The following is a 26,345-nucleotide window of genomic DNA, read 5'->3' as shown; positions in this document are numbered from 1 at the left end:
CCACTGTCAGTAACTACAGTTGGTCGCTACATCTGTAAGTGCAAGTTAAAACTCTACTATGCAAAGCGAAAGCCATTTGGGGGTTACCCACATATGCGGTCCTCTCCAAGGTTTCTCATAGTCATTCACATTGACGTCCCACTGGGGTGAGTTTTCCTTGCCCGTATGTGGGCTCTGTACCGAGGATGTCGTTGTGGCTTGTACAGCCCTTTGAGACACTTGTGATTTAGGGCTATATAAATAAACATTGATTGATTGATTGATTTATCAACAACACCCAGAAACGCCGCCGGTTTCGCTGGGCCCGAGCTCATCTAAGATGGACTGATGCAAAGTGGAAAAGTGTTCTGTGGTCTGACGAGTCCACATTTCAAATTGTTTTTAGAAACTTTGGACGTCGTGTCCTCCGGACCTAAGAGGAAAAGAACCATCCGGACTGTTCTAGGCGCAAAGTGTAAAAGCCAGCATGTGTGATGGTATGGGGGTGTATTAGTGCCCAAGGCATGGGTAACTTACACATCTGTGAAGGCACCATTAATGCTGAAAGGTACATACAGGTTTTGGAGCAACATATGTTGCCATCCAAGCAACGTTACCATGGACGCCCCTGCTTATTTCAGCAAGACGAGTCATACCAAAGACTATAAAAATGGGACCCATTACCTCCCTGCTTGGCACTCAGCATCAAGGGTTGGAATTGGGGGTAAAATCACCAAAAATGGTTCCCGGGCGCGGCCACCGCTGCTGCCCACTGCTCCCCTCATCTCCCAAGAGGTGAACAAGGGGATGGGTCAAATGCAGAGGACAAATTTCCCCACACCTAGTGTGTGTGTGACAATCATTGCTACTTTAACTTAAAGGCCTACTGAAATGATTTTTTTTTATTTAAACGGGAATAGCAGATCCATTCTATGTGTCATACTTGATCATTTCGCGATATTGCCATATTTTTGCTGAAAGGATTTAGTAGAGAAAATCGACGATAAAGTTCGCAACTTTTGCTCGCTGATAAAAAAAAGCCTTGCCTGTACCGGAAGTAGCGTGACGTCACAGGAGCTAGTATTCCTCACAATTCCCCATTGTTTACAATGGAGCGAGAGAGATTCGGACCGAGAAAGTGATGATTACCCCATTAATTTGAGCGAGGATGAAAGATTCGTAGATGAGGAACGTTACAGTGAAGGACTTGAGAGACAGTGATGGACGTATCTTTTTTCGCTCTGACCGTAACTTAGGTACGAGCTGGCTCATTGGATTCCACACTCTCATTTTTCTATTGTAGATCACAGATTTGTATTTTAAACTACCTCGGATACTATATCCTCTTGAAAATGAGAGTCGAGAACGCGAAATGGACATTCAGTGCCTTTTATCTCCACGACAATACATCTGCGAAATGCTTTAGCTACGAGCTAACGTGATAGCATCTTGCTTTAACTGCATATAGAAACAAAAGAAATAAACCCCTGACTGGAAGGATAGATAGAAAATCAACAATACTATTAAACCATGGACATGTAAATACACGGTTAATGCTTTCCAGCCTGGCGAAGGTTAACAATGCTGTGCTAACGACGCCATTGAAGCTAACTTAGCAACCGGACTGCACAGAGCTATGCTAAAAACATTAGCTCTCCACCTACGCCAGCCAGCCCTCATTTGCTCATCAACACCCGTGCTCACCTGCGTTCCAGCGATCGGCAGAAGGACGAAGGACTTCACCCGATGCGTTTGGCGGCCCGCAGACGTAGGAAGTCAAGGTGAGGTCGGCGGCTAGCGCGGCTAGCGCGGCTAGCGCGGCTAGCGCTCCAACAAAGTCCTACTGGTTGTGTTGCTGTAGTCCGCTGCTAATACACTGATCCCACCTACAACTGTCTTCTTTGCAGCCTTCATTGTTCATTAAAAAAATTGCAAAAGATGTCCAGAATACTGCGGAATTATGAAATGAAAACAGAGCTTTTTGTATAGGATTCTACGGGGTACCATAACTTCCGTTACTCGGACTTCGTCACGCGCATACGTCATCATACCGCGATGTTTCAGCCGGATATTTCCCGGGAAGTTTTAAATGTCACTTTATAAGTTAACCCGGCCGTATTGGCATGTGTTGCAATGTTAAGATTTCATCATTGATATATAAACTATCAGACTGCGTGGTCGCTAGTAGTGGCTTTCAGTAGGCCTTTAACTTAAGACAATGCCAAGCCAGGTGTTACAACAGCGTGGCTTCGTAGTAAAAGAGTGCGGGTACTAGACTGGCCTGCCTGTAGTCCAGACCTGTCTCCCATTGAAAATGTGTGGTGCAATATGAAGGCTAAAATATGAGAAGGGAGACTGTTGAACAACTTAAGCTGTACATCAAGCAAGAATGGGAAAGAATTCCACTTCAAAAATGTGTCTCCTCAGTTCCCAAACCTTTACTGAGTGTTGTTAAAAGGAAAGGCCATGTAACACAGTGGTAAAAATGCACCTCTAACAACTTTTTTGCAATGTGTTGCTGCCATTAAATTCTAAGTTAATGATTATTTGCAAAAAAAAAAGAAGTTTCTCAGTGTGAACATGAAATATCTTGTCTTTGCAGTCTATTCAATTGAATATAAGTTGAAAAGGATTTTCAAATCATTGTATTCTCTTTTTATTTACCATTTACACAACGTGACAACTTCACTGCTTTTGACTTTTGTAACATTAATTGGCTTCAAATAGAATCAAATAATTCCACACAAATCACTTATGACAAGTGAGCAACCATTTTTCTTTCCAAAAAATTCCCACATTTCCAAGAATTCTACGTTTTCCCCACAATTCTGTCAAACATTCCAACACATTCCACTCATCCTGGACATTCCAGCCAACACTTTTCAAAGCTCCGAAAATGTCACTTTTCTTTCAACTACATTTTTCAACCCATTTCAACCATTCCATAATCACATTTAAGATGTGATTTTAAGGTTTTACTACTTAGGTATAAAATACTACGCGGTCTAGCTCCATCCTATCTTGCTGATTGTATTGTACCATATGTCCCGCCAAGAAATCTGCCTTCAAAGAACTCCGGCGTATTAGTGATTCCCAGAGCTCAAAAAAAGTCTGCGGGCTATAGAGCGTTTTCTATTGGGGCTCCAATACTCTGGAATGCCCTCCCGGTAACAGTTAGAGATGCTACCTCAGTAGAAGCATTTAAGTCCCATCTTAAAACTCATTTGTATACTCTAGCCTTTAAATAGACCCCCTTTTTAGACCAGTTGATCTGCCGTTTCTTTTCTGCTCTGCCCCCCCTCTCCTTCATGGAGGGGAGGGGGGCACAGGTCTGGTGGCCATGGATGAAGTGCTGGCTGTCCAGAGTCGGGACCTGGGGTGGACCGCTCGCCTGTGCATCGGTTGGGGACATCTCTGTGCTGCTGACCCGTCTCCACTCCGGATGGTTTCCTGCTGGCCCCACTATGGACTGGACTCTCACTATTATGTTAGATCCACTATGGACTAGACCAGGGGTCACCAACGCGGTGCCCGCGGGCACCAGGTCGCCCGTAAGGACCAGATGAGTCGCCCGCGGGCCTGTTCTAAAAAAAATAAATAAAAAAAATAAAATAAAATAAAAAAATTAAATTTTTTTATTTTTTTTTAAATTAAATCTACATAGAAAAACACAAGAAACACTTTCAATCAGTGCATGAACCCAAACAACCTCCCCCATGCACACTCATCCACACCCACTCACACAAAAGGGGTTATTTCTTTCTGCTACCAATATTCTGGTTCCCACAACATAGACAACACATCTGCAAGGGACACAGTCCCTGAAGCACACATGATTGTATAGGCTGCTGGTCCACTAACATTTTCATTAATTACTATTTTTTATGTAATTATTTTTATATTGTTTTACTTTCTTTTTTATCCAAGAAAATGTTTTTTATTTATTTATCTTATTTTATTTTATTTTTAAAAAAAGGGCCTTATCTTCAACAGACCAGGTTGTCAATGAAATTAGATTTGTTTAAAGGGTTTTTTAAACCAGGCCCAGTCCAGATAATGTCCAAGTCGGACTCAGCAACACACACCTTCATTCATGTACACAGAAAAAAATTAGGGAACACAACAGATTGCATATAATTTATAAACAAAATTACATTTTCAAAATAAGCATTTATGTACAGTCCAGATTATGTCCAGGTCACTCAAATTAGGGAACACAACAACAGATATCATATAATCTATAAACATAATTATACTTTCAAAATAAGACTTTGAGGACTTCTCATCTTTTTTTTTATGTTTTTTGGCATCATTATCGTTTTCAACCATGTAACTTTCTAAAGTTAGAAAATACTGAATACATGTTTTAAAGAAAGTAATACTAAGTGAATATCTGTGTTTGGCCTTAAAAATAAACATTTTACAGAGTACTATAATTAAATTGACTAAATCATGATTGTCAATGAACTCTCCTAAAATAACAGAAACCACATTAAGCTTCATAAACAAACCAATCCTTAAACACATTTTTTCAACTTCCACCCAAAACAAAGACACAATATCACAATACCAGAACAAATGCAGGGTGGATTCAGGCTCCTGACAACAAAATCGGCAATCATCTGACTCTGTCATATTCCATAATTTTAACAATTTCCCTGTGGGTAAGAAGTTATAAATAATTTTAATTTGAAAATAACGATTTTGCACATCGATAGTGGTTTTATAGATTAGTTTGAATATGGCATCCCATGGCAACGGGCAGTCAAAAAAGTCCTCCCATTTTCCATTTGTGTTGTATGAGGCAGCCTTCAAAGATTTCTTTATTAAATAAAAATTATATATTTTTCTATTTATTTTAGTTCCTTTTTGCCAACTAGAATTTCTTATTAGAGGTTTACAAACTAATAATTTAGTAGTTCCATAATTAATTATTTGTTTCCATCTTTTCCCAATTACTCCAGTTAGTTGATAAAATGAAAAGCTTGAGCAAGCATCACCATACATAGCTCTAAATTCATCATACTTCATAATTTTACCATTCTCATTGATAATATCATTGACAAAAATGATTCCTCTTTCAAACATATTTTTCCAAAAGAAAGGCTTTCCATCTATTACAACATTAGAGTTCATCCATATTAACTGCTGCAAAATATCGTCTCTTTTTTCTGGCACATAAAATTGAAAACACCACTATGAGTGGATTGTTTCCTTTATGAACCCCGCCATGTTTCCCAGCAGACTCTCTGGGAGGGGATCACTTGTAAAAAAGGATACAATTTCTTTTGATACAGTACATGTTTTTTGTCCAACAGGACATTTGTGTACCACTCAATGTTTAAATACATCTTTGGAACAATTGATGCTTTTAAAGACAGACACATAGCTTCAAGGTTGAGAAGTTTCAGGCCCCCATATTCATACTCTTTGTACAAAACCTTTCTTTTAATCTTTTCTGGTTTGCCGTTCCAGACAAAATCGAAGACCCTCCGCTCATAAATCTTAAAAAAGTTTTGTGATGGAGCTGGTAATGACAAAAACAAATAAATAAATTGAGGAATAATTAACGAGTTGGCAATAGACATTTTACCATACAAGGTTAGGGATTTCCCTTTCCATAATTGCATAATTTTGTCCAGCTTTCTTAGTCGATAAACATAATTTACTGAGCCTAGATCTTCCAGATTTTCTGGGACAACAACACCAAGTATGTTAACTGGTCCATCTGTCCACAAAACAGGCACTTTGCATTCCATTCGAAAGGACGTTCCCTTTAGATTTCCGATCCTTAACATTTTACATTTATCATAATTAAGCTTAAGGCCAGATTGCTGTGAAAATATGTCCAAAAGATTAAGAAGGTTCCGCAAACAATGAGGAAAAATCTTATCTTTGTGAATCAGCCTTTTCTGACATGAACTTCATCAAGAACAAACACAGAACACGCCTCACTGATGCACATCTGCAAGACTCACTCAGAGTTGCAGTGTCAAGTTACACACCAGAGTACAACACACTAGTTAACAGCATGCAATGCCAGGCTTCCCACTAACTGACAAAGAAACAGATAACAGATTTGGTGTCCAGTTCAAAGTGTGACATGATTTAAAAATTTGAGAGTTTACTTTTGTATTTTACATGAGTTATTATTTGTACAAACATGGTGCAAAGTAATTCATGATTTGTTAAAAAATGTTAGTGGCTAGCTAGTTAAAATGGAATATTGTGATTTCACAAGACTGTCTTAGAAGTGATCATTTGAAAATGTTCAATTTGAAAAATGTGCACTTAGAGAAAATATAAAAATAAAGTGTTGCATATTGATATTTATCTGTTTCTATATATATTTATTGTGATAAATCATTAAGATGATCAGTGTTTCCACAAAGATAAATATCATTAATTATTAATAATAACAGAGTTAAAGGTAAATTGAGCAAATTGGCTATTTTTGGCAATTTATTTAAGTGTGTATCTAACTGGTAGCCCTTCGCATTAATCAGTACCCAAGAAGTAGCCCTTGGTTTCAAAAAGGTTGGTGACCCCTGGACTAGACTCTCACTATTATGTTAGATCCACTATGGACTGGACTCACACTATTATGTTAGATCCACTATGGACTGGACTCTCACTATTATGTTAGATCCACTATGGACTGGACTCACACTATTATGTTAGATCCACTATGGACTGGACTCTCACTATTATGTTAGATCCACTATGGACTGGACTCTCACAATATTATGTTAGATCCACTATGGACTGGACTTTCACAATATTATGTTAGATCCACTATGGACTGGACTCTCACTATTATGTTAGATCCACTATGGACTAGACTCTCACTATTATGTTAGATCCACTATGGACTGGACCCTCACTATTATGTTAGATCCACTATGGACTGGACCCTCACTATTATGTTAGATCCACTATGGACTGGACTCTCACTATTATGTTAGATCCACTATGGACTGGACTCTCACAATATTATGTTAGATCCACTATGGACTGGACTTTCACAATATTATGTTAGATCCACTATGGACTGGACTCTCACTATTATGTTAGATCCACTATGGACTGGACTCTCACAATATTATGTTAGATCCACTATGGACTGGACTCTCATACTATTATGTTAGATCCACTATGGACTGGACTCACACTATTATGTTAGATCCACTATGGACTGGACTCACACTATTATGTTAGATCCACTATGGACTGGACTCACACTATTATGTTAGATCCACTATGGACTGGACTCTCACTATTATGTTAGATCCACTATGGACTGGACTCTCACACTATTATGTTAGATCCAATATGGACTGGACTCTCACTATTATGTTAGATCCACTATGGACTGGACTCTCACTATTATGTCAGATCCACTATGGACTGGACTCTCACTATTATGTCAGATCCACTATGGACTGGACTCTCACTATTATGTTAGATCCACTATGGACTGGACTCTCACACTATTATGTTAGATCCACTATGGACTGGACTCTCACTATTATGTTAGATCCACTATGGACTGGACTCTCACTATTATGTTAGATCCACTATGGACTGGACTCCCACTATTATGTTAGATCCACTATGGACTGGACTCTCACACTATTATGTTAGATCCACTATGGACTGGACTCTCACTATTATGTTAGATCCACTATGGACTGGACTCTCACACTTATGTTAGATCCACTATGGACTGGACTCTCACACTTATGTTAGATCCACTATGGACTGGACTCTCACTATTATGTTAGATCCACTATGGAGTGGACTCTCACACTATTATGTTAGATCCACTATGGACTGGACTCTCACTATTATGTTAGATCCACTATGGACTGGACTCTCACTATTATGTTAGATCCACTATGGACTGGACTCTCACTATTATGTTAGATCCACTATGGACTGGACTCTCACTATTATGTTAGATCCACTATGGACTGGACTCTCACACTATTATGTTAGATCCACTATGGACTGGACTCTCACAAGATTGATTGATTGAACATTCAGAACTATTCAGCTATTTTGTATTACCCCAAAATTCCCAGTGTTTGGCAACAGTTGTTGTCTATCAAAATGTCTTACTTCCACATTACTTAACCGAATCAAACCAAAACAAGTAAAAATGGTCTGTGCTAATGTTAGCCAATTGCTAACTTTTTAAGCTACCGGTAGTTTTACAGGCGTACACCTCAGTGTCATATTTTGGTACTCGACGCATGTAACTTCTTAGCATACCAACATTAGGTTGCTAATAGGGATGTCCGATAATGGCTATTTTGCCGATATCCGATATTGTCCAACTCTTAATTACAGATACCGATAACAACCGATACCGATATATACAGTCGTGGGATTAACACATTATTATGCCTAATTTGGACAAACAGGTATGGTGAAGATAAGGTCCTTTTTGAAAAAAAATCATAAAATAAAATAAGATACATAAATTAAAAAAAATTTCTTGAATAAAAAAGAAAGTAAAACAATATAAAAACAGTTACATAGAAACTAGTAATGAATGAAAATGAGTAAAATTAACTGTTAAAGGTTAGTACTATTAGTGGAGCAGCAGCACGCACAATCATGTGTGCTTACGGACTGTATCCCTTGCAGACTGTATTGATATATATTGATATATAATGTAGGAACCAGAATATTAATAACAGAAAGAAACAACCCTTTTGTGTGAATGAGTGTGAATGGGGGAGGGAGGTTTTTTGGGTTGGTGCACTAATTGTAAGTGTATCTTGTTTTTTTTTATGTTGATTTAATTTAAAAAAAAAACAAAAAAAAAACAATAACGATAATAAAAAAAAACATACCGATAATTTCCGATATTACATTTTAAAGCATTTATCGGCCGATAGTATCGGACATTTCGAATTAGCATGCATAAAATTTGAGCGTTCTCTTTTTTTTTTGTGCTAATTTTACAGGTGTACACCTCAGAGTCATATTTTGGTGCTTGACATGTGTTAACTGTTAGCGTGCTAACATTAGGGTGCTATCTTTTTTAGCTACTTTCACAGGTTTACACCTCAAAGTAATATTTTGGTACTTGACACATGTAAACTGTTAGCCTGCTATCTTTTTTTTTTTTTTAGCTAATTTTACAAGTATACAGCTCAGATTCATATTTTGGTGCTTGATGCATGTTAACTATTAGTCTGCTAACATTAGAGTGCTATATTTTTTAGCTAATTTTACAGTTGTACATCTGAGAGTCATATTTTGGTGCTTGACGCAAGTAAATTATAATAAGGGTGCTATCTTTTTTTTTAGCATATTTTACAGGGCAAACATTTTACAGGTGTACACCTCATTCATATTTTGGTACTTGATACGTGTTAACTGTTAGCCTGCTAACATTAGAGTGCTATCTTTTTTAGCTAATTTCACAGGTTTACACCTCAAAGTAATATTTTGGTACTTGACGCATGTAAACTGTTAGCCTGCTAACAGTTTTTTTCTGCTAACTTTACAGGTATGCAGCTCAGGGTCATATTTTGGTACTAGACACAGGTAAACTATTAGCGTGCTTTCTTTTTTTAGCTAATTTACAGGTGTACACCTCATTCATATTTTAGTACTCGACGCACGTAACTTGTTAGCTTGCCAACATTAGGGTGCTGTTTTTTTAGGGTACCGTATTTTTTGGAGTATAAGTCGCTCCGGAGTATAAGTCGCAACGGCCGAAAATGCATAATGAAGAAGGAAAAAAACATATATAAGTCGCACTGGAGTATAAGTCGCATTTTTTGTGGAAATGTATTTGATAAAAGCCAACACCAAGAATAGACATTTGAAAGGCAATTTAAAATAAATAAAGAATAGTGAACAACAGGCTGAATAAGTGTACGTTATATGAGGCATAAATAACCAACTGAGAAGGTGCCTGGTATGTTAACGTAACATATTATGGTAAGAGTCATTCAAATAACTATAACATATAGAACATGCTATACGTTTACCAAACAATCTGTCACTCCTAATCGCTAAATCCCATGAAATCTTATACGTCTAGTCTCTTACGTGAATAAGATCAATAATATTATTTGATATTTTAAGCTAATGTGTTAATAATTTCACACATAAGTCGCTCCTGAGTATAAGTCGCACCCCTGGCCAAACTTTTAAAAAAAAACTGCGACTTATAGTCCGAAAAATACGGTATACACCACAAAGTCATATTTTGGTACTCGACACATGTAACTTGATGCTAACAGAGTGTTATTTTTTGTAGGTATCACATCAGAGACATATTTTGGTACCTGACACATGTAAACTGTTAGCCTGCTAACATTAGAAAGCTATATTTTTAGCTAATTTAGAGTCATATTTTGGTACTTGACTATTAGCGTGCTAACATTTGAGCGTGAGTGCTTACATCTCATGCCGCCGACCGGTGTTCAAGTCTCGGGCGGAAGGGAAAAAGCAGGGTTACACTGGCACGCTGGCGTCGCTATTATCAGTGAGTGAGCAGGAAGGGGCTGGGAATACGTTTTTATATGGGGCACCCTGTCACCAGGCTGAGAGTGTATTTGACCCACAAGGCTTGATTCAAACATTGTTGACCCCCCCGTCCTCACATTTGGATCTTTTTTGGGCCTGGCTGTAAAAATGTGATGCATGTTGACGTCGGTGCCAGCTGGCTGAGTGGATGACACACACGAACAAGCAGCTGTCGGCCATTGCAGACGCAGCAGTGCGGTCCAACAATAGCATTCCTGCAGCTCAGCATGCTCGATTGTGCTTACATAAACGTGCTTCATCATCATCATCTGCTCAGTCCTTATTTTTCTGCTCGTTTGGAGGCCCAATGACTGAGCCCCCCATCCCCCGCACCATCTTTTCACTGATCTACAGCAGCTGAGGAGGAGCCACAGCCCCCGAGGCTCCTCCTCTTCTTCCTCGTTTTTTTCCGCTTGGTTCCCCTGGACAGCCTGTCTCAGATCTTCCCACTCCGGCCAAGCAAAGACAAACTCCCTGGAAGCACGTCCGAGTCGTGCATTCCGACGTCTTCACAGGACGGCTAAAAACACGCTAAAAAAGCTAAAAAATAGAGCGATACGGCCTAAAATGGATACATACTGCAGCATCCTGTATTGTTTGTTATTAGGGTTGTCCCCATGCCAATATCTTGCTAACAGTACCAACATCTAATTTGATACTTTTCTAAATAAAAGGGGACCACAAAAAATGTCATTATTGGCTTTATTTTAACAAAATATATGTTTATTATTGCAATCAAATAATACTTTTGTCATTAAATAGGATAGTGAACATTCTCTTTGTAGTAAGTAAGCAAACAAAGGCTCCTAATATACATGCTGACATATTGATGATTCTATTATTTTGTCAACATTATTCATCTACTTGTTCATTTCCTGTTAATATGTGCTTATCATCATCATTTTGGTACTTGACACATGTAAACTGTTAGCGTGCTAACATTAGGGTGCTATCTTTTTTAGCTAATTTCACAGGTTTACACCTCAGAATCATATTTTGGTACATGACACACATTAAATGTTAGCGTGATAACATTAGGGTGCCATCTTTTTTTAGCTAATTTTACAGGTATACATCTTAGAGTTAGGGCTGGGCGATATATCGATATATCGCGGGTTTGTCTCTGTGCGATATAGAAAATGACTATATGGTGATATTGGAGTATACGTTCTCACGCAGTTGCTTTTAGCTGCGGGCATATGGCGTCACATTAGTACCAAAAATCCAAGCGCGTAAAAACTGTTATCGCGCGCTGATTTACCACTTCGTGCGCGCGCGCGGCGCCTTTCTGCGCGCGCGCGGCGTCTCGGTCTGTGCGCTGTCATGTTTCATTTTGGTACTTTGGGGGCGGGCATGCTTAGACCGCCCCTTCTTTCTGATTGGCTTTGAAAAAAAAAAGGAAGAAAAAAAGAAAGAAAAAAAAAATACAACTTCAAGTAGGTTGTAAAAAAAGGCAGATAAAGTGAAACTATAGCAATGCTTTTCTTTACACTCTCTCATGCACACAGATACTCATGTTATGAGAAGTATATCGTTTCAAAAATATTAACATTAATTGTTGATATTTTAAACATCTTTCAGATTACATTGCTCAAATTCAAAAACCACTTTACTACACAAATATTAGGCCCAATGTGCAGGATTATTCTATTAGTATTAGTTATTTTTATGGTTTATCATATCTTAGCTTATTTTTATGTTTTATCCTATCTTAGCCTATTTTTATATGGTCTTATTATATTTATATTTCAGTTTTTATTGTATTTTATTTTATTTTATAGTTTTTCATATTGTAGTTTATTTTTATGTTTGATTATATCTTATCTTTTTTCGTATTATTTTTGGACTTTTACCTGATGTGTATTTTAATTATTTTTAATCCATTTATTTGATCATCTAGTGTTTCCTCAAAGAGCCCTCTGGATCTCCACGTCCAGAGGGTTCCTGTGATTGGCTATTGTCATTGTGTTATTATTATTGTTGTTGTTGTTGTTGTGTTTATTTTTATGTACATGTTTGACTGTCTTCATGGAGTGTGGGTGTTATTTCTCATTTTGTTTTTAACTATGTAAAGCACTTTGAGCTGCATTTTAAATGTATGAAAAGTGTTTTATAAATAAAAATGTATTATTATTATTTTTAGTAATAGTACCCTTACAATCACTCCAAACCAGTTCAATAACTTACCTCTTTTTCAGCCAACATTTTTTTATCCACTTCTTCCTCCGTAAATCTTGATACATATTGACGATGACCCGCCCTGCTATACTTCTGATTGCTCAAAGCCAATCAGAAAGAAGGGGCGGTCTAAGCATGCCCGCCCCCAAAGTACCAAAATGAAACATGACAGCGCACAGACCGAGACAGCTCGCGCACAGAAAGGCACCGCGCGCGCGCAACACGAGACAGCGCGCGCGCAGAAAGGCACCGCGTGCGCGCAAAACGAGACAGCGCGCACGCAGAAAGGCACCGCGCGCGCGCACAAAGGCACCACGCGCGCGCAAAAGGGTGTCGCGCGCGCGCACGAAGTGGAGAATCAGCGCGCGATAACAGTTTTTACGCGCTTGGATTTTTGGTACTAATGTGACGCCATACGGGCATTACACTACAGGCTTTTCTCACTCTTTCTTGTCTCTCCTTCTCACAGAGACATAAAACAAGCGCACCTTCTTACATACGTCACATACAACGTCATACGCCCTCGCAGAGCAGAGAGGTAGCGGAATGGTAAAGTTAGCTGTGGCAGGTGCAAGCAAAGTGGTGCGAGTGATAATACGAAAGAAGGAAGGTGTGAATCTGGTAACAAATGAAGGAAGAATTAATTCCCAAGAAAAACAGCAGGGAGTACATCGTCTGGCGGAGGTTTGGCTTCAAGCGGGAAGATGTTGAAGCGTTTCTACAAAAAGTAGCACCTTCTGCTAATTTGTAGCATCATTTGAAAAGTCACCCGCTAGAGAATGAGGAGTGCTAGAAACTCCGCATGTCAACATCTCTGTTCGGTGCCACACCAACAAAATGCCCAAGCAACCATTTCCAGATCAACACCGTATGAAAAAAATATCTTGAAAAGCTCTATGGAGATGATGATTTCATTTTCCAGCATGATCTGGCACCTGCCCACAGTGCCAAAACCACCAGTAACTGGTGCAATAATCCGTGCAAAAGGATTCCCAACCAAGTACTGAGTGCATTAATTGACATTTTTAAATGTTTGATTTTGTTTTGCTGTTATAAATCTTTTTTTTTTAACTTGGTCTGAGGAAATATTCAAATTTTTTGAGATAGGATTTTTGAGTTTTCTTAAGCTGTATGCCATAATCAGCAATATTAAAATAATAAAAGGCTTGCAATATTTCAGTTGATGTGTAATGAATCCAGAATGTATGACATTTGTTTTTTTAATTGCATTACAGAAAATAAAGAACTTTATCACAATATTCTAATTTTCTGAGACAGTTCTGTATATATCGTGTATCATGACATGGCCTAAACATATCCAGATATTAATAAAAGGCCATATGGCTCAGCCCTACTTAGAGTCATATTTTACATGACTCTCATGTTAACTGTTAGCATGTTAACTTTAGGGTGCTATCTTTTATTCAGCATATTTTGCAGGGCTAACATTAGGGTGCCATATTTTTTAGCTAATTTTACAGGTATACACCTCAGAATCATATTTTGGTACTTGACACATATAAACTACCGTATTTTTCGGAGTATAAGTCGCTCCGGAGTATAAGTCGCATCGGCCGAAAATGCATAATAAAGAAGGAAAAAAACATATACAAGTCGCACGGGAGTATAGGTCGCATTTTTTGTGGAAATGTATTTGATAAAAGCCAACACCAAGAATAGACACTTGAAAGGCAATTTAAAATGTTTAAAGAATAGTGAACAACGGGCTGAATAAGTGTACGTTATATGAGGCATAAATAACCAACTGAGAACGTGCCTGGTATGTTAACGTAACATATTATGGTAAGAGTCATTCAAATAACTATAACATATAGAACATGCTATACGTTTACCAAACAATCTGTCACTCCTAATCGCTAAATCCCATGAAATCTTATACGTCTAGTCCAGGGGTCACCAACCTTTTTGAAAGCAAGAGCTACTTCTTGGGTAGTGATTAATGCGAAGGGCTACCAGTTTGATACACACTTAAATAAATTGCCAGAAATAGCCAATTTGCTCAATTTACCTTTAACTCTATGTTATTATTAATAATTAATGATATTTACACTTAATTGAACGGTTTAAAAGAGGAATAAACACGAAAAAAATGACAATTAAATTTTTAAACATAGTTTATCTTCAATTTCGACTCTTTAAAATTCAAAATTCAACCGAAAAAAAGAAGAGAAAAACTAGCTAATTCGAATCTTTTTGAAAAAATAAAAAAAAGAATTTATGGGACATGGTTAGTAATTTTTCCTGATTAAGATTAATTTTAGAATTTTGATGACATGTTTTAAATAGGTTAAAATCCAATCTACACTTTGTTAGAATATATAACAAATTGGACCAAGCTATATTTCTAACAAAGACAAATCATTATTTCTTCTAGGTTTTCCAGAACAAAAATTTTAAAAGAAATTCAAAAGACTTTGAAATAAGACTTACATTTGATTCTACAGATTTTCTAGATTTGCCAGAATAATTTTTTGGAATTTTAATCACAATAAGTTTGAAGAAATATTTCACAAATATTTTTCGTCGAAAAAACAGAAGCTAAAATGAAGAATTCAATTAAAATGTATTTATTATTCTTTACAATAAAAAAAATACATTTACTTGAACATTGATTTAAATTGTCAGGAAAGAAGAGGAAGGAATTCAAAAGGTAAAAAGGTATATGTGTTTAAAAATCCTAAAATCATTTTTAAGGTTGTATTTTTTCTCTAAAGTTGTCTTTCTGAAAGTTATAAGAAGCAAAGTCAAAAAATTAATGAATTTATTTAAACAAGTGAAGACCAAGTCTTTAACATATTTTCTTGGATTTTCAAATTCTATTTGAGTTTTGTCTCTCTTAGAATTAAAAATGTCGGGCAAAGCGAGACCAGCTTGTTAGTAAATAAATACAATTTAGAAAATAGAGGCAGCTCACTGGTAAGTGCTGCTATTTGAGCTATTTTTAGAACAGGCCAGCGGGCTACTCATCTGGTCCTTACGGGCTACCTGGTGCCCGCGGGCACCGCGTTGGTGACCCCTGGTCTAGTCTCTTACGTGAATGAGCTAAATAATATTATTTGATATTTTACGCTAATGTGTTAATCGTTTCACACATAAGTCGCTCCTGAGTATAAGTCGCACCCTCGGCCAAACTATGAAAAAAACTGCGACTTATAGTCCAAAAAATACGGAATATCCGCCAAAAACACATTCGTAACAATATCAATAATTTTTTTAATTATTTCCTTAAGACCTTTTTATTCCATACAAAATGTGTAATAAAGTCAATAGTCAGAAATAAGTAAACAAATGCAAAAACTAAAGGCTCCTACTTCCTTAGTTTGTAAACAATAAACAATATCAATCTAGGACAGGGGTGTCAAACGTACGGCCCGCGGGCCAGCTCAGTTCCTCAAGCATGTTTTATCCAGCGCGCCAGATGAGTTTGCTAAAAATGAGCGGTAATTTTGTAAATGAAAGAAACTGCTGTTCTAAATGTGTCCACTGGATGTCGCTATAGCAATTCTTTGTATCTCCTGTTGCACCTTCAGAGGGGGCGGAGCTATGTTAGTAGTTATCTTCACGCCTTGATTGTCAAAGGTGTTGTTGCCAATGTGACATTTGTACTAGAGATGTCCGATAATGGCTTTTTTGCCGATATCCGATATTGTCCAACTCTTAATTACCGATTCCGATATCAAGCGATACCGATATATACAGTCGTGGAATGAACACATTATTATGCCTAATTTTGTTGTGATGCCCCGCCGGATGCATTAAACAATGTAACAAGGTTTTCCAAAATAAATCAACTCAAGTTATGGAAAAAAATGCCAACATGGCACTGCCATATTTCTTATTGAAGTCACAAAGTGCATTATTTTTTTTTAACATGCCTCAAAACAGCAGCTTGGAATTTGGGACATGCTCTCCCTGAGAGAGCATGAGGAGGTTGAGGTGGGGGGGTAGAGGGTAGCGGGGGGTGTATATTGTAGCGTCCCGGAAGAGTTAGTGCTGCAAGAGGTTCTGGGTATTTGTTCTGTTGTGTTTATGTTGTGTTACGGTGCGGATGTTCTCCCGAAATGTGTTTGTCATTCTTGTTTGGTGTGGGTTCACATATTTGTAACAGTGTTAAAGTTGTTTATACGTCCGCCCTCAGTGTGACCTGTATGGCTGTTGACCAAGTATGCCTTGCATTCACTTGTGTGTGTGAAAAGCCGTAGATATTATGTGACTGGGCCGGCACGCAAAGGCAGTGCCTTTAAGGTTTATTGGCGCTCTGTACTTCTCCCTACGTCCGTGTACACAGCGGCGTTTTAAAAAGTCATAAATGTTACTTTTTGAAACAGATACCGATCATTTTGAGACCGATACCGAAAATTTCCAAAATCACATTTTAAAGCATTTATCGGCCGATATTATCGGACATCCCTAATTTGTACCAAAACAAATGTTCTTGATAATCTGCACATTTCATGTTGTGTTTATGACGGGGGACACATTCTTTGGGTGCACATATAAAAAAGGTTGAAATAATAAGTATCCCCTATCAAATGGACAAGTTTTGTTGTAGATGCTACATATTTACGGAATAAACCACATGATGTTAGCACATCAGTTGATGAAAATGAGTAAATGACATTAATAACATCCTGCCATTTGATTTTGATATTCATTTCATATTCTGGTAGATTCAAAATGAACACCGATGAGAGAATTTTAAAACGTTGCCGGACTCAATTCCACATAATTGACTGATGATCATTATCACATCATTTATTCAGGATGTATAAAAAAACAAAAAATGAAGATAGAATACTATTAACCGCAACATGTAAGTGTGCTTGTTGTATTTTGGAACAAAGAAAACAATCTGAAGTTGTCTTTATCTTTAAGTTATCATGCCATGATTTGACCATTTTGGCCCCCTTGGGAATAGATATTCCTCCTGACCTATGAGGTGCATGTCACACTTCCTCCAAAGACGGAAATTTACCCTTCATGGAGAACTAAAAAGTACATATTTGTCACCTTATCATAGGACTACTGCATCGTCAACACCCTTTTTTCCTGCAATAAAACAGACAAAGACTTGGAAAAAGTATTAAATGACATTGAAACTAACTTGCCAAATTCTAAGTCAGCCGTGAGGTTGGCGTGAGGCGGCGCACCTTTCCACGGCAACGTCCCTCGTCTCATATTTGGCGTGAAAAAGGTGGAACGCCAGGTGCTTGCTACATGTTGAGAGTGTAGTTTTTGAGGTGCTCCAAACTAACCTTCATAAAAGCAGTTTCAAAACAATGGATTATACTTTATACTTATTTTAGTTGACTAAAACTAATCCATTTAAATGACAACTAAAATACATTTTCCGTCAAAAGGCTTTGACTAAAACTGGATTAAAAACTGCTTAAATCTAAATTACCAGCAACTCACATCCACCTGACATCACTGGATGTCCCTTTGTGAGACGGATGAGCACCGCGTCCCCGCCATCCGTCAGCGTTCATCACGTACTGTAATAGGACGGCTTTAATGAGCTAATCTTCTTGGAGGTGGTCCACTACACCTTTCTGGGAGACCTTCAGTGCGGCGTTATAAACACACACTCATCACGGCTTTGAGAGGAAAAGTACAAAAAATGTACAACATCATATCAGGACCAATTAGTTCTGACTTATGGGTGTCCTAAGTAAGTTGAATGATGCGGACACGTTTGTTACTGGTTACTTTCTAATACGCTTCTGCCCTGGAGACTTGGTATGTGTAAGTATTATGCAACTATAATTATTTGATATTTGTTTGTATCGACACATGTCACCTTTTGTTGTTCGATGATTATTACCTGTGTCTAGCTTGTGTGCTTAGCTGTTGTGTAGCTGCTAGCTCCGAGTAGCCTATAGCATGTATATCTTTTGTAAATGACTTTAGTAAAACAGAAGAAATTGTGTGTTTATTGGAGGACATTTAAGATGTTAACTGTCTGTCCAACGCACGCACGCACGCGCGCACACGCACACACACGCTGCAGGACCGTTTGTATCGCACATGATGTCACACACAGGTAAACACGCTGCAGGACCGCTTGTATCGCACATCAATCAATTTTTCAATCAATTATATTTTATATAGCGCTTTTCTCTAGTGACTCAAAGCGCTTTACATAGTGAAACCCAATATCTAAGTTACATTTAAAGCAGTGTGGGTGGCACTGAGAGCAGGTGGGTAAAGTGTCTTGCCCAAGGACACAACGGCAGTGACTAGGATGGCGGAAGCGGGGATCGAACCTGCAACCCTCAAGTTGCTGGCACGGCCGCTCTACCAACCGAGCTATACCGCCCCATGACACACACACACACACACACACACACACACACACACACACACACACACACACACACACACACACACACACACACACACACACACACACACACACACACACACACACGCTGCAGGACCGCTTGTATGGCAGATGATATGAAACACGAGTAAACACGCTGCAGGACCGTTTGTATCGCACATGATATCACTCACTAGTAAACACGCTGCAGGACCGCTTGTATCGCACATGATATCACACACAAGTCAACATGCTGCAGGACCGCTTGTATCGCACATGATATCACACACAAGCCAACACGCTGGAGGACTGCTTGTATCGCACATGATATCACACACAAGCCAACACGCTGCAGGACTGCTTGTATCGCACATATCGCATATATATATATACACATACATACATACATACATACATACATACATATAAATATATATATATATATATATATACGTATAAATATATATATATACATACACGTATAAATATATATATATATACACATACATACACGTATAAATATAAATATATATATATATGTATATATATATACATACACACACACGTATAAATATATATACACGTATATATATATATAAATATATATATACACGTATAAATATATATATATATATATATATATACCAGGCCCTGGGTGCCAACCATAACGTCGACAGCTTGGAAAAACCAAGAAAGGAGCTCAACATCAGTGAACCATCCTGGAAGGAAATCCAAGAGGTGGTGAAAAAGGCCAGAACAGGATCTGCCCCCGGCCCCAGTGGTATACCCTATAAGGTGTATAAGAAATGCCCGATGCTCCTTCGGAGGCTGTGGATGCTGTTCCGGAGGATCTGGAAAAAGGGCACCATTCCATCATGCTGGAAGAGGGCAGAAGGCTGTTTTGTGCCAAAGGAAGAGAACTCCTCAACCATAAATCAATTCCGTACAATATCACTTCTAAACGTAGAAGGCAAAATCTTCTTTTCTGTACTGGCAAAAAGGATGACCTTATACATGACGGAGAACGGATATGTTGACACCTCTATCCAGAAAGGTGGAATTCCAGGCTTCTCTGGATGCCTGGAACACACCGGAGTTCTCAGTCAGATGATCCGGGAGGCCAAAGCAAGCAAAGGCAACCTGACTGTTGTCTGGCTCGATCTGGCTAACGCCTACGGAGCAATCCCTCACACCCTCATTCACACTGCACTAAACCATTACCACATCCCTCTGCACATCAAGGGAATGATAACCAGCTACTTTGGAGGCATCCAGATACGGTTCAAAACAGCCAATTTCACAACTCAGTGGCAAAACCTGGAAAAGGGAATCGTAACTGGATGCACAATCTCCCCCATCCTCTTCATCATGGGTATGAACCTCCTCATAACAGCTGCTGGGAAAGAAGCCAGAGGACCAGCAATGGAATCAGGCATTCGACAACCCCCAATAAGAGGTTACATGGACGATCTCACCGTGACGACCACAACCCATGTGGAGGCGAGATGGGTGCTAACAGTTCTGGACCACATGGCAACATGGTCCAGAATGAAGTTTAAGCCCAAAAAATCAAGGAGCATGGTTATCCGGAAAGGTAAACTGACGAACAGGTTCAAGCTGCAAGTGCAAGGAGAAGTGATTCCATCGATTGAGGAGAACCCTATAAAGTGCCTTGGAAAGTGGTTTGACAGCTCACTTACTGACAGGAACAACATCACCAGTACAGAGAAGCAGACAGAGGAGTGGCTGAGGAGGATTGAAAAATCAGGACTCCCTGGTAAATTCAAAATATGGCTCTACCAACATGGACTGTTACCAAGACTCATGTGGCTGTTGACGGTGTATGACATCCCTATGACATGCGTAGAAGGAGTGGAGAGAAAGGTCAATAAGTACCTCAGAAAATGGCTGGGAATCCCTCCAAGCTTCACATCAGTAGGCCTCTACATAAGATCAGGACAGCTCCAGCTTCCCTTGTCATCCGTGGTGGAGGAATTCAAGGTAGCAAAGTGCAGAGTCTTAATGACATACAGAGACTCCCAGGACGAACAAGTCAGACACGCAGGCGTCACTACAAGATCAGGACGCAAGTGGGCAGCTGACACGTCTGTTGCACAAGCTGAAAGCATGTTGAGGCTACGTGACATCATAGGAACGCCATGCACAGGAAGACAAGGTCTTGGAACTTCCCATGTCCAACAGTGGAGTAAGGCAGAACCCAGAGAAAGAAGAGCTATGATCCAGGAGGAAGTACGGAACCTGGAAGAGGAAGGTCGGAAATCCAGAGCAGTGGAACTAGCGTCCCAGGGAGCCTGGACCAAATGGGACCTCCCCAAGAGAAAGATCACGTGGGCGGATCTATGGAAGCTGGAACCATTCCGCATCTCTTTCTTGCTGAGATCAGTGTATGACACACTCCCGACTCCAACAAACTTGCACAGATGGGGCATGAGAGAGGATCCACTATGCAAGCTTTGCGGACAGAAGGGTACCATGGCGCACATCCTGTCAGGGTGTAAAACAGCACTCACCCAAGGGAGATACAGATGGCGTCATGACAAGGTGCTCATGACACTGGCTAACACCCTGGAGCAGCAGAGATGCAAGAAACAGCAACCACAAGGGAGAACAACATCAATCCAGTTTGTGAGGGAGGGAGAAAAGCCACCAACCACAGCAACATCAAGGAAGAGCCTATTGCAAATGGCCCGTTCTTGGGACATGAAGGTAGACCTGGGAGGAAGGCTTCAGTTCCCCCATGTTGTCCAGACAACCCTGAGACCGGATGTGGTGCTGTGGTCTGAAGAGGCAAAGAAGATCATTCTCATAGAACTCACAGTCCCATGGGAAGAAGGGTGCGACCAAGCCTTCGAAAGGAAAAGTGCCAAATACCAGGACCTTTTGAATGACTGCAGGGGAAAAGGATGGCAGGCATGGTTGTTCCCGGTCGAGGTCGGCTGCAGAGGATTCCCTGCCCAGTCGGTATGGAGAATGCTCACAGCCTTGGGAATAACAGGGAAGGAGAGAAAGACAGCAGCTAGCAGGATGGGGGAGGCAGCAGAGAGAGCCTCTTGCTGGTTATGGAGCAGGAGAGACGAGATGAGCTGGAAGCCAGGAGGAGGAGATAGGCAGTGACTTGGCCACCACTGCCGGCCCACCAGCGGTAGGGTGTTATGGTTCAGGGTCGAAACACCCAATGACCGCTGGATACCATCTGATGATATCAAGTCCTCCTGGCCAAGGCTCCATTCACCTAAGGTGAATGAAGAGGAAAGCATCTCCGGATGTAATATAATCATATAAATGTGTGTGTGTATATTATATATATATATAAAAAAATATATATATAAATGAGTGTGTATATTACATATATAAATACATATATTCAAGTATATTAGGATATATACAATTTATATTAAAATTTATAAAAATATATAATTAAACGTGTATGTATAAAAAATATATACAAATACATAAACACAATTTTTATATATATATATATATATATATATATATATATATATATATATATATATATATATATATATATATATATATATATATATATATATATATATTGATGTGCCAACCACTAAATCTACACAACATTTAATAAAGTCAAATACCAATAAGACAACAAGAGAAGTATCCAACTCTTCTCTTGTCTAAAGTAAATGTGTAGACAGATATAGATCATCTACATCAACAACATGATTTGTCTGACAGGATGGATCAAAATAAAGAAATTCGGTTCTTATAGTTTGAGATCCCTGCGACCCAAAGAGAAAACTGATGAGAGCGGCGCCTCGTAGGAACGTAAACAAAAAAGGTAAACGTGGGTGGAAGACGAGGAGGAGAAAAAACTAATCCCAAATTAAGATCCAGTGGAAGGGACGGGGACTCAATCAATCAATCAAGCTAGCGAAAATGTGCAAAAAGGGGAAGAAGACCACTTCAGTGTTAATATTCCTGACAATAAAGTCTCCTGTGTGTCAAACACGAGCACACTGGGGTACCTGGTCTAGTCCCAGGTCAGGAGGAAAGTCTGCCACCTCCCAGCCACTTGTGGGGCCCCCCATGGCACAAACCAGCTGCCAACCATCAATGAGGAGATCATGTCTGAGGGCCTGTGGACAGGGTCTTTAATCTGCAGCACGCACACACACACACACACACACACACACACACACACACACACACACACACACACATATATATATATATATATATATATATATATATATATATATATATATATATATATATATATACACACACTACCGTTCAAAAGTTTGGGGTCACATTGAAATGTCCTTATTTTTCAATGAAGATAACTTTAAACTAGTCTTAACTTTAAAGAAATACACTCTATACATTGCTAATGTGGTAAATGACTATTCTAGCTGCAAATGTCTGGTTTTTGGTGCAATATCTACATAGGTGTATAGAGGCCCATTTCCAGCAACTATCACTCCAGTGTTCTAATGGTACAATGTGTTTGCTCATTGGCTCAGAAGGCTAATTGATGATTAGAAAACCCTTGTGCGATCATGTTCACACATCTGAAAACAGTTGAGCTCGTTACAGAAGCTACAAAACGGACCTTCCTTTGAGCAGATTGAGTTTCTGGAGCATCACATTTGTGGGGGTCAATTAAACGCTCAAAATGGCCAGAAAAAGAGAACTTTCATCTGAAACTCGACAGTCTATTCTTGTTCTTAGAAATGAAGGCTATTCCACAAAATTGTTCGGGTGACCCCAAACTTTTGAACGGTAGTGTATATATATATATATATATATACATATACATACATACATATACATGTACACTAAAAACCGCTGACTCACATCATGTGTCCCTCTTCTAATTGAATGAAAAGAGCCTGAGCAGACTGCAGTAACAACACACACAAAGTGGTGTTGTGTGTGTGTGTGTGTGTGTGTGTGTGCGGCCCTCATCATGTCACGTGACATGCCCAAGCCTGACTTTTGACATTTCTACCCGGAAAAGGAGAACGTTTTCCGGCAGGACGCCGACAAAGAACGTCACCAGCGCGGACATGGTCACATTTGTTAAACAAATAAACAACAACAACAACAACAATAACAATGACGACGACGACAAAAGAGAGGAGGAGAACTCACGGCGGGAATGCAGGAGTCAGCATGGGAGCGCGGCCATTGTTGTTCTCCGAGTCCTCGGAAAGGAAAAGGGCTCGGTCTGTCTGGGAGGGGAGGGGGAGGGGGAGGGGGGAGGCTGGAGGGGAAGCAAGGGGATGGCGGGGGGTGGGGGGCGTGGCCTCCAGCCAGCTCTGGCAGCATTGGTCTGCAGCTTGGTGGGCGGAGCTACACCAGCCAATGGCATATGGAGGGGAGGGGCCAGGGAACTTGCGGAGGAAGACAGAAACAAAATGGGGTGCTGGGGGGGGGGGTGTCCCCTTATAAGGACAAAGGATGCCGTTGACTTCATATTTCAAACTAATTCAAATGTTTTCTCATTGGGTGGAATAAGTGTGACGTCAGGAGAAAATAAAGGATCAAATTGAAAAATAAAAAGATGTGTTCAACTCGGTAAATCGATGACAAGCACTTTAGTTGTGAGGGAAGGAAATAAGGGAGGCAGCTGGGTGGGAGGGGAGGGGGAGGGGCGCGGGGGAGTGTACTCGTGCGCGCGCACACGCACAGGTTGCGGTTCTGCAACGTGGCGTTACCATGGAGACTGCCTCCGTCAATATGGCTGCCGCAGTCTGGATGGAGCGGAGAGACAAGGGGACTTTTGACGACGTCGGCGTCGTAAATCAACACATTTATTTAAAAATGTGATATTTATTCACAAAGATACTTATTTACTCATATATTTATTTACAAATATATTTATTTACAAATATATTTGTAAATGAATATATGAGTAAATAAGTATCTTTGTATTTATTTATATATTTATTTACAAATGTGATATTTATTCACAAAGATACTTATTTACAAATATATTTATTCACAAATATATTTATTTACAAATATATTTATTCACAAATGTACTTATTTACTCATATATTTATTTACAAATATATTTATTCACAAATATATTTATTTACAAATATATTTATTCACAAATATGACATTTATTCACAAATATATTTAATCACAAATATGATTATTCACAAATATATTTATTCACAAATATATTTAATCAGAAATATATTTATTCACACTCTGTATATATTTATTTACAAATATATTTAATCACAAATATGTTTATTCACAAATATATTTATTTACAAATATATTTATTCACAAATATGATATTTAATCACAAATATATTCATTCACACTCTGTATATATTTATTTACAAATATATTTAATCACAAATATGTTTATTCACAAATATATTTATTTACAAATATATTTATTCACAAATATATTTAATCACAAATATTTATTCACACTCTGTATGTATTTATTTACAAATATATTTAATCACAAATATGTTTATTCACAAATATATTTATTTACATTTTTTTTTTAACAAATATGATATTTAATCACAAATATATTAATTCACACTCCGTATATATTTATTTACAAATATATTTAATCACAAATATGTTTATTCACAAATATATTTATTTACAAATATATTTATTCACAAATATATTTAATCACAAATATATTTATTCACACTCTGTATATATTTATTTACAAATATATTTAATCACAAATATGTTTATTCACAAATATATTTATTTACAAATATATTTAATCACAAATATATTTAATCACAAATATATTTATTCACACTCTGTATATATTTATTTACAAATATATTTAATCACAAATATGTTTATTCACAAATATATTTATTTACAAATATATTTATTCACAAATATATTTAATCACAAATATATTTATTCACACTCTGTATATATTTATTTACAAATATATTTAATCACAAATATGTTTATTCACAAATATATTTATTTACAAATATATTTATTCACAAATATATTTAATCACAAATATATTCATTCACACTCTGTATGTATTTATTTACAAATATATTTAATCACAAATATGTTTATTCACAAATATATTTATTTACAAATATATTTATTCACAAATATATTTAATCACAAATATTTATTCACACTCTGTATATATTTATTTACAAATATATTTAATCACAAATATGTTTATTCACAAATATATTTATTTACAAATATATTTATTCACAAATATATTTAATCACAAATATATTTATTCACACTCTGTATATATTTATTTACAAATATATTT

At 38.1% G+C, this 26,345-nt stretch overlaps 1 protein-coding gene across 2 annotated transcripts in view; it reads right to left on the bottom strand.

The window, feature by feature from the left end:
* LOC133658651 (tripartite motif-containing protein 3-like) overlaps positions 1 to 24,283 on the bottom strand; it is a 58,638-nt gene extending 34,355 nt beyond the window's left edge. For both annotated transcript variants that reach the window (XM_062060907.1, XM_062060908.1), the window contains exon 1: positions 24,197 to 24,283. The gene's annotated coding sequence lies outside the window, so the exon portion shown is untranslated. The remainder of the gene's footprint in view (positions 1 to 24,196) is intronic.
* Between the last annotated feature and the right edge of the window lie 2,062 nt (positions 24,284 to 26,345).

Source organism: Entelurus aequoreus, linkage group LG10 (genome assembly GCF_033978785.1).
Source record: "Entelurus aequoreus isolate RoL-2023_Sb linkage group LG10, RoL_Eaeq_v1.1, whole genome shotgun sequence".
NCBI classification, from domain to species: Eukaryota; Metazoa; Chordata; class Actinopteri; order Syngnathiformes; family Syngnathidae; genus Entelurus; species Entelurus aequoreus.
Note: the sequence above shows the minus strand (reverse complement) of the source record. Positions and strands in the feature narration are given on the sequence as shown.